Source organism: Cavia porcellus, unplaced genomic scaffold (assembly GCF_034190915.1).
Source record: "Cavia porcellus strain 051 isolate PalLab524CR breed Dunkin Hartley unplaced genomic scaffold, mCavPor4.1 scaffold_21, whole genome shotgun sequence".
Lineage (NCBI taxonomy): Eukaryota > Metazoa > Chordata > Mammalia > Rodentia > Caviidae > Cavia > Cavia porcellus.
This window is the reverse complement of record NW_026947504.1, coordinates 27,564,086-27,575,056: the sequence shown is the minus strand read 5'-3', so window position 1 is coordinate 27,575,056 and position 10,971 is coordinate 27,564,086.

Sequence of the window (10,971 nt, the reverse complement as noted above, 5' to 3'; positions counted from 1 at the left end):
GGTGTTGATGATCTTCTGTATTTCTATTGGGCCTGTAGTGATTTCTCCTTTTTCATTTCTTATTGCATGAATTTGAGCTTTTTCTTCCCTTTTTAAAAATAAGGTTGGCTAGGGGCTTATCAATTTTATTTATTCTTTCAAAGAACCAACTCTTTGATTCGTTGATTCTTTGGATTGTTTTCTTAGTCTCTATTGCATTGATTTCTGCTCTGATTTTTATAATTTCCTCTCTTCTTTTGGCTTTGGGCTTGACTTTCTCTTCTTTTTCTAGCTGTTTGAGGTGTAGCATCAAGTTATTTATTTGTATTCATTTTGTTTTCCTGATGTGGGAACTCAGTGCAATAAATTTTCCTCTCAGGACGGCTTTCATTTTATCCCACAGATTCCGGTAAGTTGTATCTGCATTTTCATTTTTTTAGGTATTGTTTAATTTCTTCTTTAATTTCTTCTGTGACCCACTGATTACTCAAGAGTGTGTTATTCAGTTTCCATGTGTTTGCGGGATTTTTGCAGTATCTTTTATCATTAATTTCTAATTTCAGAGCGCTATGATCCGATAACATGCAAGGGATGATTTCAGCTCTTTTGCACTTGTTTAAATATGTTCTGTGAGCTAATATGTGGTCTATTTTAGAAAATGATCCATGTACTGCTGAGAAGAATGTGTATTCTGATGTTGTTGGGTGGAACATTCTGTATATGTCTATCAAACCCATTTGTTCACAGGTATGATTCAGTTCTGTTATTTCTTTGCTCATTTTCTGTCTGGTTGATCTGTCGCTTGGTGTCAATGCGTATTAAAGTCTCCTGTTACAATTGTGTTACTGATAATTTGAGTTTTCATTTCTGTTAATAATTGTTTTATATAACTGGGTGCTCTGGAGTTTGGTGCATATATATTTAAGATAGTTATCTCTTCCTCTTGGAGTTTTCCCCTTACGAGTATGTAGTGACCTTCTTTGTCCTTTATTGTCATTGTTGGTTTAAAGTTCACGTTGTCTGCAAACAGAATGGCTACTCCTGCCTTTTTTGGATTCCTGTTGCATGAAGAATTGTTTTCCATCCTTTGACTTTCAGTCTGTGAGTATCTTTCTGGGTTAGATGGGTTTCCTGTAAACAGCATATGGTTGGATTTTGTTTCTTGATCCATTCTGCTAGTCTGTTTCTTTTGATTGGTGCATTGAGACCATTTACATTAATGGTTATTACTGTTTAATGCTGGTTAATTGTAAGAATCTTATCTCTCTGCTGTTGCATCTTAATCTTTCTGTTCTGTTTAATTATTTGCTTTACTTAGTGGTTTTTTCCTTTGTGTATCTAAACTGTCTTTCACTATCTTTTGCAGTGTTGGTTTGGTGTTCATGAAGTTCTTCAGCTGTTCTTTGTCATGGAAGTATCGTATTTCACCATCAATTTTGAATGATAATTTTGCAGGATATATCAGTCTAGGTTGGAAATCATTTTGCTTTAGGATCTGGAATACTTCACTCCATGCTCTTCTTGACTTTATTGTTTGTGCTGAGAAGTCTGCTGTGATTCTGATAGGTTTTCCTGTATAAGTGATCTGTCTTTTCTCTATGACAGCTTTTAATAATCTATTCTTGTGTTGGATTTCTGGGATGGTGATTATTATATGTCTGGGTCTAGTTTTATTTTGGTTATGTCTATTTGGAGTTCTATATGCTTCACTGATCCTGATGTCAGTTTCTGATCTCATGCTTGGGAAATTTTCAGCTATTACTTCTCTAAATATCCTCTTGATATCCTTTATGTTGTCTCCTTCTTTTTCATTAATCCCTATCATTCTTATGTTATTCTTCTTTGCATCGTCTTGCAGTTGTTGAATTGTTGTTTCCTGATTCCTTGTTATTTTTAAAAGATCTTTCCTTTCCTGTTCACTAGCTGCAATCCTGTCTTCAAGGTCTGAAATTGTATCTTCACTTTCATTAAGGCGGTTTTTACAACTTTCAGTGGAGTTTTTTTAAATTTCCTGTATATCTCTGTGCATCTGCATTATGTATTCTGTTTGTTTCTTATATTGCTCTTCTAGGGATTCTATCTTTTTGTTTAGTTCCTCCAATTTTTTATCTGTGTTTTCTTTAGATATATTTAGAATCTCTTTCATTTCTTTTATCATTTCTTCTTGTATCTGGGAGATTGTTTCGAGTTTGAATTTCTTTAAAGCTTCCTGGAGTTGCTTGTCAATTTCAGTAGCTATTGTGTCTGATATATGAGGTGGATGGGATATATTTTCTTCTATATACATGGCTCCTAGGGTTTCTTGAGATGGGCTGGAGGTTTGAGGTTGTAATTTGGTCTTTCGTTTTGTCATTTTCTATATTTCTGTGTTTCAAGTGTTATTTGAAAGCTTCCTCCGGATCTGTTGAAAATCCCCTTCTATGTTTGGAGCTAGTGAGACTCTGGCACCACGCTACCCCAAGCCATTGGGCCTGCAGAACCAGTGGCCCTCCTCTGTCTGCTCAGAGCTCTGCAGTTCCAGACAAGCTGGGCCTCAGGGACACTGTGCGCCCACCTGCCCTTGGAAGCTCCACAGTTCTTCAATCGCAGCCGGGTTAGGGTACTCACCACAGGCCGCGGTGCCTCAGGAACATGTGATCCCTCCCTGCTTGCAGAGATATCCACAGTCCTCCAGACACACAGAGAGGCCGATGCAGGCACCCCAGATCCGCCCAGCTCCTCCTCTGTACACTGATGGCTAGGCGTGGCCGCAAAACAGGCTGGGCTCAGGTGATAGTGTGGGTCTGCCCACCGGTCGGGAGCTCAGCAGTTCTCCAAGTGCAACCGGGATGGGGAGGCAGATGTAGAGGCCTCAAACCTACCTCTCCCTTTCACTGCACCTGGAAGCCTGGGGGAACTCCAACAGTCTGGGCGGAAATATCCACAGTCCTCCAGACACACAGAGAGGCCGATGAGGGCACCCCAGATCTGCCCAGCTCCTCCTCTGCACCTCTCTCCTTATTTTTCATATATCCCTATCAACCTTATGTTGTTTTTCTTTGTGTCATCTTGCAGGTGTTGAATTGTTATTTCTTGATTTCTTGTTATTTTTAAAAGATCTTTCCTTTCCTGTTCACTGGCTGCAATTTTGTCTTCGAGGTCTGAAAATCTATTTTCGCATTCATTCAGGCAGTTTTTACAACTTTCAATGGAGTTTTTGATTTCCTGTATATCTCTTTGCATCTGTTTTATATATTCTGTTTGTTTCTTATATTGTTCATCCAGAGTTTCTTTTTGTTTAATTCCTACAATTTTTTTATCTGTGTCTTCTTTAGATATGTTCACATCTCCTTCATTTCTTTTATTATTTCTTCTTTTATCTGAGAGATTATTTCTAGTTTGAATTCCTTTAAAGCTTCCCGGAGCTGCTTCTTTATTTCTGTTACTATTGTTTCAGGTATTTCAGGTATATGGCATGTATTTTCTTCTATGTACGTGGCTCCTAAGCCTTCTTGGGATGGGTTGGATGTTTGATATTGTATTTTGGTCTTTCATTTTGTCATTTTCCTACATGAGGACCAGGGTTCCCACTTATATCCATGGAACCATAACCACCCAAACAGAACAGACAATCAACAATGACACGTGAGTGTGGAGTATTGACAAAATTGTTTAGAGTACATTTAATTTGTATGCACTGTTCATTTCCAAAATGATGCCTCTCTTGGAGCTTCATTCTCACCTGAAGAAAATGGAATTTACAAATAGTGCTGGATACTCCATATCCTTTGATGAAAAAAGACAACAGGTGGCACAGTAAGACATCCAGAACACACTAAATTTTCCAGCTGGCCTTAGGGTGCTAGTTAAAATAGGAGAGTTTGTCTCTAAGAGCCCATATGATCAAGGCTTGGTCATCAATGAAGAGAGGATAGAATGGCCTGTTTGGTTCACAGAGGTATGACACCATTTCAATATTATATACTTGCAAAAAGCAGTTCCAGAATCAGACTGTGATGCCTTCTACTAAGCACTAAATTCACCTTTCACATCTTGTCTCTGTAATGCATCTTCTGAGCTAACATCTAGAGAAACAACTTGTCTGTAAAATCCATTATATATTGGTTTATTCTTAGATTGGTTTATTCGTGGAGTGATAAATACAGATAGCAATAAAAATATAGGTAGATGTGTATCAATCATGTCCCTCTGTATAAGTCAGTCTTTCAGTTATACATGGCAAAAGTCTTTTTATGCTTTGACTCACACTAAATAAATCAGAGATTAACATAACATTTAGTTTTCCTACACATTAGTACATTGTCCTTTGTCAGTGTTAAGAAACTTTGGCCTCCAAACTTCGTTGTTCTTAGCATTCAAAGGCACTGATATGGTATCGTTTCACCTTCCCATATGTGGACACAATCATGCAATTTTTAAGATTAATATAACAATCATGCTTTGCACATTGCCCATGTTGTTCGTTATTAGAGCATGGTGTCCTCTTGATTATGAAAGTCAGAAGTGCAATAAACTCAGTGGAGATTCACAGTCTTCTTTCAGTATTTCTGTGTTCGCACCATTTTGTTGGTTTGTTCACTGTTTTTCTCACTACATACTCTCAGAGTTTAGCCAAAATATCATCTCATTGCACTATTTTCTAAAACATAAGCTTATGTCCAACCAAGTATAATGGCCTGGTAAAACTCCCCTCAGGAGTACAAGGTCTTTTAACTGTTACTGAATAAAAATGTGCCTCTGAAGGTGTGGAGGAAGTGGGTAAATCAGAAGGCAAAATGGCACAAGTATGTCATTTGTAACAAAATAAAGTGATCATGGACTCTGGAAATGCTTGACAAATAGTTTCAAAAACAATAGAACTATAATTATTATGATCCCAAATGTGATAACTAGGTAATATGAACATAGCACTGGGTGGGAAAACACATCCTGATCATTTCTTAATAAAAGTCAAATATCACTCTTATTAATCTCAAAATATATATAATCACATTTCATCTGCCCATAATGTGCATAATCATAACCAGTGCTTCTCTCTTCCACTTAGATTCCTCATTCAGTGTGTAGCAAGAGCTGTGGGCCAGAGTTCAGAAAAATTCCTCAAGAAGCATGACCTGTCTGCTGCTTTACCTGTGTTTTTTTGCCCTGAGACCCACATTTCAAATCAGACAGGTAAAAAATAGAGAATGACATCATAATAACTGTTCCTTCTGACAACTTCTCAATAATGGGAAGCTGAGCATTGTCAGTGGGATCAGAGTGAAGAACTGCTTCCCACTCATCTACTGATTCGTTCTTTCAATATAATCATTTTATAGTCACAGTCACCAGGTACATACTCTTGTCTGGCAGTGCTGATTATATTATTCTCAACTAAAGAGCTGACTTCTACTGTCATCTGTTTTTATATCCCATTCTCTGAGACAGAGAGAGAGAGAGAGAGAGAGAGAGAGAGAGAGAGAGAGAGAGAGAGAGAGAGAGAGAGAGAAAGTTGACCTGAAATCATACAGTGAATCAGGAGAAGTTGACCTATGCAAGAATGCATGTGTAATTCTCAAAGCTTCTTGATACTGTTTAGTCTCAAATCCAAAACTCTCATAACAAATTTCAAGTATATAAAATTTTTCTTTTTTAAAGTATATGTTTGCATTGCCTAATAACATTCAGTTTTGGGACTTGTTACTCACTTGAATGGATAAATTGGAAAACCTATTTTAGAATCATTACATTATTTTGTGTGCCATGTCATGAATTCTGCACACAATGTTATGTTTTCATCAATTAGAGTGGAGACTGTCACATCAAATGTCGTATACAATGCAAAGGAGTACAAAGCTTACATTCAGTTTTAAATTTTGGAGATTTTAAACTTTTAATATTGCAGACTTTTAAAAATAAACTGTTCTTAAAAGTATTAAAATACAAAATTTTCCCCAAAGAGTTATAAAACAGTAATATAATTGCATTCAAAATGAAAATGCTTTCATTTTTTAAATATTCACATAGAAAAATTGATGAAAAATAACAGGGAATTACAAATATAAGAAGAAAAGTGAGAAAATAAAAGAAAATAAAAATAGAAACTTCTATACATAATTGTAAACATGTTTTAAATTATGCATGTGACAACATTTAAGTTTGAACACTGTAAAAATATTATTCCCAAGAATCACCACACAAAAGTTAAAATATAAGATGAGGAAACACTTGTCCAATCAAACAGGATGACAGGTTAGAGATAATAGTTGGATAGCAATAGAGAAATTATAAAACTCAAGTTGTATCAGGATTACACATTTCTCCATTTGAGGAGGAATGAGGGAAAATTTTGAAATACATCATATTGAGTAAACTTTGTAACAATACATATCTTACCCAGAAGAAGATGGAGGAGAGTCAAGAGAAGGATGGAGAAGAGCTCACAATCACAGTGACATCACTGAGTCCCAGGATGACCTGGCCTCCTATCGCATTCTGATGAATCTGGTGGACATGCCACTTGAATGCATTTAATATGACATTTAGTTAGATGAATTTTTTCTGAGTTATACATGTAGAAATACAATCTGGTATATCACAATTCTATATATTAATATATATTCATAGTGATATTGCAAAAGTAGTGAATTTCATCAACTTGGTAAACATGAACACTTTCTGAAAAAGAAATACTGAATTTTTGCTTTTCCCCCAGATACAGAGCAGTGTACACAGTGCCCAAAGCATGAGTACGCAAATGGAAACAAAGATTTCTGTCTCCCCAAGATTGTGGATGTCCTATCCTTTGAGGATCCCTAGGGATGGCTCTAACCTTTATAGCTGTCAGGTTCTCTTTATTGACAGCTGTGATTTTGACCATCTTTGTGAAACACCAAGACAGTCCCATTGTCAAGGCCAACAATGGCTCTCATATATACCCTGCATATCTCGATCCTCCTGTGCTTCCTCTGCTCTTTGCTCCTCATTGGCCATCTTAACACAGCCACCTGCAACCTTGAAAAATCACATTTAGACTTGTGTTCACTGTGGCTGTTTCTGCTGTCTTGGTCAAAACAATTACGGTGGTGCTGGTCTTTAAGTTCACTACTCCAAGCAGAAGGATGAGGCAGTTTCTGGTATTGGGGGCACCAAACTACATCATCCCCATCTGCTCCCTGATCCAACTCACTTTCTGTGGAGTGTGGCTGAGATATATCCACCCTACATTGACACAGATGCACAATCTCAGCATGGCCACATCATCATGTGTAATAAGGGCTCCCTCAGTGCCTTCTACTGTGTCTTGGGATACCTGGGCTCCCTGGCCCTGCTCAGCTTCATGGTTGCTTTCTTGGCCACGTTAAATGAAGCCAAGTCTCACATTCAGCATGCTGGTGTTCTGCAGTGTGTAGATCACCTTCCTCCCTGCATACCACAACAGCAGGGGGAAGGCTATGATGGCCATGGAGGTCTTCTCCATCTTGCTTCCAGTGCAGGGCTGCTAAGCTACATATTTCTTCCTAAGTGCTAAATTTTTCTCATAAGATCTGAGAGCAACATGTTGACAGGTTTAAAGAGCAGAAGAAAGATTAGGGGAAATAGACATTGTAAATATACCAACCACATTTAGTTTCTACCACATATTTAAAATTTCAGACTTAATCATCACTATTCATTCTAAAATCTGAATGAAAATGAAGTCTTTTAACCTTAAAATACATCCTCATTTTTAATATAATAATTGCATCAAATAAGCCAAATGCTATTGCCTAAAACTACAAACAGCAATGGTATTACAGATGACTATATGCTTTTCAAGTTGTTAAACCTGATTTAACATCCATATTTTTTCAACCTACACAAATTCTCAATATCTATAACTTGTAGCTATGTGAATTATTTATGTTTTGTTTTCTGCTTCATATGTCTCTTTTAAGTTTTATAGATTTCACATATGTTACCTTTTGTTAGTATCATCATTTAATAGAATTATCGTCGTATGATTAGTTTGCCAAGTAAAATTTTTTATATAATTTTATTGTGTGTTCACAAATCACTTTCACTGCTCTGGCTCTTCAAATGAATTTTAATCTGGCTGTTAAAAATGTTAAATCATCCATTCCCTAAGGCTGCCCAAATATTCTGAAGCATTAAATTATAGTGCTGTTCACAATTATGGAGATTAACGTTATACATAAGAAGATACAATTCAATTACTAACAATAGTGTGGTCTCAAAATTGTGAACATGGCCTCAGTAAGACAAGTCAAAACTTACTTGGTGATGTCAACTATGCTCATAATATCATGAGTGTGTGTGTGTGTGTGTGTGTGTTTGTGTGAGTGTCTGGGTGTGTGTGTGCATGGGTGCATGCATGCCCCCAGAAATTCAGTGAAAATCATGCAGTTCAAATGAATAGTTACTCAAAGACTTGCCTTTAAAGAAAATCTTAATCACACACTGTTTTCAATCTAGAAAATCAATGCTATCTTAATATGTACTTAATATTAAAATTGAAATTTAATTCACTCTTTTTTATGTTTTGAATTTTCAAACTCATTTACTTTAAATATAAATCAACATCTTTAATTTATATACCTAGTTTGTATACACAGTCTTGACATGAGTTACCTTCTCAAATTGACAAGTATTTCCTTAAACTTTAGTGACATTATTTTTCAAGTTCTAAATTTAAAAGTAAGTTGAAAATATGTTCATTTTGACACTTTTCTCATTCTCATCATCTGTTTTCTATAGTTACATTTCACAATTCATAAGTTGATGTTGACAGATACATTTTAAATAGTTTACATTTGCAAGTTTACTATTCATGTGCAACATGATCCTTAGTTGGTAAACTCAAAATGAAATATACTTGACCATAACAAAATCGGAAGTAATTCTACTATTTTAAAAAGACCTCTGAATCCAAGTGTTACTGAAGTCTATCCATGTACTCTTGTTCTCAATAATTTTGATGGTGCAAAATATAGAAGTATGTTCTAGTACTGCCCCATTGCTTTAAGGTGAGAATTTCAGAATTTCTGAGATATTTCCATAGTCTCTTGAAAGTATAAAAATGGAGAGGTCCAGCTTTCAGCATTGCAATATAATTAGCTGTAGAATTAGCATGGTAGTAAAAATCTGAATACTTAGTTGAAAGCTGGCCAAAGTTTAGTGTTCAGAAATACAAATTATTTCTGCATTGATTTTTATCTACTAATTTTGGGATTTCTGCAATCCCAAAATTACTGGTTTCTCAAACAATGAGAAATGGATGACTGAGATTTGTTTCTAGCACATATTAAAACAGAATTTAATTTTTTCCTACTTGAGCAGCTCCCTCCTCAAATTCCTTCTCCCCATAGCTTCTGGATCTGACAACACCTATGAAGAAAGAATCAGAGATTCTGTTTCAGAGGGAAGATGAGACAAGTCAAATGATCAAATGAGCCACCTTTGCTTTGGCCATAAGTAGGCTTTTCAGATATCCCTGTGAGACACTAGATGAGCCCACTTGTGACCTGGAGAGCCAAATCCAAGAATGACAGCATAGCTTTGTCAGCCAATCCTCAACCATTGCTTTCCTGAATGAGAAACACTATTGTCATCCTACTCAAAGAAGCCCTGTGCTCTTATAGATTTAATGGAATTGATCTTTCATATTCAAAGCTCAGTTTGGTGAGACTATACTATTCTTGATGCTGTTGAACATTTTGAAGGTGGCCAAAAAAGCTGTGTAAATTGTGACTAGGAGATCCAATGGCAAGCTGATAGGAAACTCAAGAGAAAAGCACACCTACTGGCAGCAGTACTCACAAAAAGATGGCAAAAATCACAAGGCAAGTGATTGGGCATTGACAAGGCAGAGCTCAAACAGGGCCGGGACCCACAACCCAGCACAGTTATACTGGGATCAGTGTGTGTGATGTAAAAAGAATGGGAATTTGAAAAATGAATCTCCAGAAAATGGTGGCAGAAATGATGCAAATTATGAATCTAGGAAGCCACCTGCTAAAGTTTGCCACCCTCAAGAGGAGTCAGACCCCACATTATTAGACTTTCAGGAACTTCAGGCTATGAGGAGTAGGCAAGACTGCGATCCATGTCCTTAAGCTTCCCAATGAATGTATATGCTCACAATGAAAGTAGGGGGCCAACTGATGGACTTCATAATAGATAGTGGATTGAACACTCAGGAGTAGCACAACCTATTGGACCAGTATCCAAATGAAATGTAAATATTTTGGAATCCTCTAGGGTCCCAGAAATGAAGCCATTTTACTAGCCAAAAAGGAATTTAATAGGGTTACGAAGAGTCCAGCATGAATTGCTGTATGTTCCAAAGTGTCCAATTTCTTTTTCTAGAAAGGAGTTTCTTCCAAAAACTACAGGCCTAGTTTACCTTTGGGACACAGGGAAATAAGACTGAAGGTTGGCTCAACCTTGGGGCATAATGCTGACTCCTACAATCTCACAAGCAGAGGAATGGAGACTGTACTTAGATAAGTCAGCCAAGCTGGGGAATGATGAGCTATATAGGCAGGCACATAAGGTTCCCAGGATGTATTCTATAGATGACCTTCTGAGCTCGGTGTAAATCAGACAACTGTAATAGTGGAAATGAAACTAGGGACAATTCTGGTCCACATCTGCCAGTAGCTCCACCCCCAGAAAGCCATGAAAGGCATTCGAGGACATTTAAAGCAACTCTTAGAACAGATTATCTTGGTTAGAGGCCTGTCATCCTGGAGCACAGGAACTCTTGTGAGTTTGTAAACAAACAACTAAAGAATGTGGGCCAGTACATGTTTGTGGTGTGAATCAGGGCAGTTTAACCATCCACTCAATGATACCAAATTCACACACACTGATGGGATTTACTCCAGCAAGTGCTGCCTGGTTTCCTTGCTTGAGTTTAAAAGACGCCTTTTGCTACCTCTGCTTTGCAACAGTTAGCTCATTTTTGCATTGCAATGGGAGTATTGTGTCAAGGGCATCAAAGGACAACTC